The sequence below is a fragment of the Ciona intestinalis genome, unplaced genomic scaffold (assembly GCF_000224145.3).
Source record: "Ciona intestinalis unplaced genomic scaffold, KH HT000553.1, whole genome shotgun sequence".
Classification (NCBI taxonomy): domain Eukaryota; kingdom Metazoa; phylum Chordata; class Ascidiacea; order Phlebobranchia; family Cionidae; genus Ciona; species Ciona intestinalis.
Window position 1 is genome coordinate 3,233 of NW_004190874.1, and position 1,433 is coordinate 4,665.

The following is a 1,433-nucleotide window of genomic DNA, read 5'->3' on the forward strand; positions in this document are numbered from 1 at the left end:
AGGGACAGCTAAGCATTGGTTGCAATTAATAAAATATATACTGAGTATTTTTTTGACTAATGTGTTAAGCATATTTATTTCATTAAATTTAAAAGGTAATGTGTGTTTGTTCTTTAGGCGTACTTTGTGTACCGAGGTGCTAGTGATCATTTACTGAACAAAACTACTTCCTTTGTAGGCCATGTATTCAATTCTTGCAGCTGGAAAAACATAAAATTTATCCAAGTGTAAAATATTTTTGATGCAACATTGGCTGATATGTTATACAAGATGGCAATTTCTTTATTTTCTTTGGCTTGTCGTAATTTTAACAGTGTTATAAATAGTTGTTCTTCTGGTGACAGGTTTAAGGGTTTATAATTTAAATCGACAGCAGCTGGTCCAAGTGAGCGAAAAAAAAAATTGAAACTGATTGTAGTTGGAAAATCCAGTGTAGTAATGAATTGCAGTATCATTTTGCTTTAATAAATCTAAACGAAGAAAATTCAGTTGTTGTGTGAGTATTGTGTATTGACAATCAGCATCTACAAAAGTAGCGGCACTGCTTGACTCATAATCCATAACTGATATTTCTTCACATTCACCAAAGTCGCTTTCTTGTACGGTTACAAGCTGCTCGGCACTTTCCAAAAGTTCATCAAAATTTACAATCACATTCTCTGAGTTTGAATCATTAAATTTGGTCTGTTGAATGGATGACTTTAAAGAATTTTTTGTTTTTCTTTTCTTTACTTGTTTCTGAAAACTGTTGGAATTACACCATCTTTCAGTTTTTTCTGTATCATTGCTGAAAGACAGTTATTGGTTATAGTTTCTGTCAATCAAACTTTAAAAACAAATATTTAAACAATGCAGTACCTATTAAGGCTATTATTAGCGAGAAAAGTTAGAAAACAAATTAACATTAGGTATAGTAACTAATATCACAGCACTTACCATCGCACAACTTTGGCTTATAATCAGTTTTAATTAAAGAGTCTGGACCACGCTCATACAAGTTGGTTTTAATTGAAAATTTACACTTAATAAATACTATCTGTGGTATTTTTTTGTGAAAAAAATATTTAGTTTGGCCAAAAAAACGTTTTAAAAAGTGCCAAAAAATTCGCCTATTGTTGCGTCACTCGCGGGCACTATGACGTAAATTACGTCACGATCTTTTCTAATCGATCAGCTGATTTAGGCTTTGCTGTTTGCAGCAAAACAGAGTGTACCGTCGACATAGCATTTTCTGTTACTTTTAAATTAAGAAATATGCGTAGGTAATGCCGTGGCCTGATTTTAGTTTAAAATTAATATTTTTTAAAATTGTTTGTAAGTGTATTACAGTATTACGCTATTTAAATTTGTCAGTTAACAATAATGTAAAAGTGTCAGTGTGCGATGCATAGTCAGATAGAAGTATTTCATCTGATGAAGTGACATAGGCGAAG

The 1,433-nt window shown here is 31.8% G+C and overlaps 1 long non-coding RNA gene across 1 annotated transcript; it reads right to left on the bottom strand.

Moving 5' to 3' along the window:
* Window positions 1-259: 259 nt before the first annotated feature.
* LOC108950672 lies at window positions 260-973 on the bottom strand. The gene is made up of 2 exons (XR_001975317.1): window positions 937-973; window positions 260-787 (listed from the first exon to the last, which is right to left on the bottom strand). It is a non-coding gene; the product is annotated as an uncharacterized LOC108950672 (long non-coding RNA).
* Window positions 974-1,433: the final 460 nt, after the last annotated feature.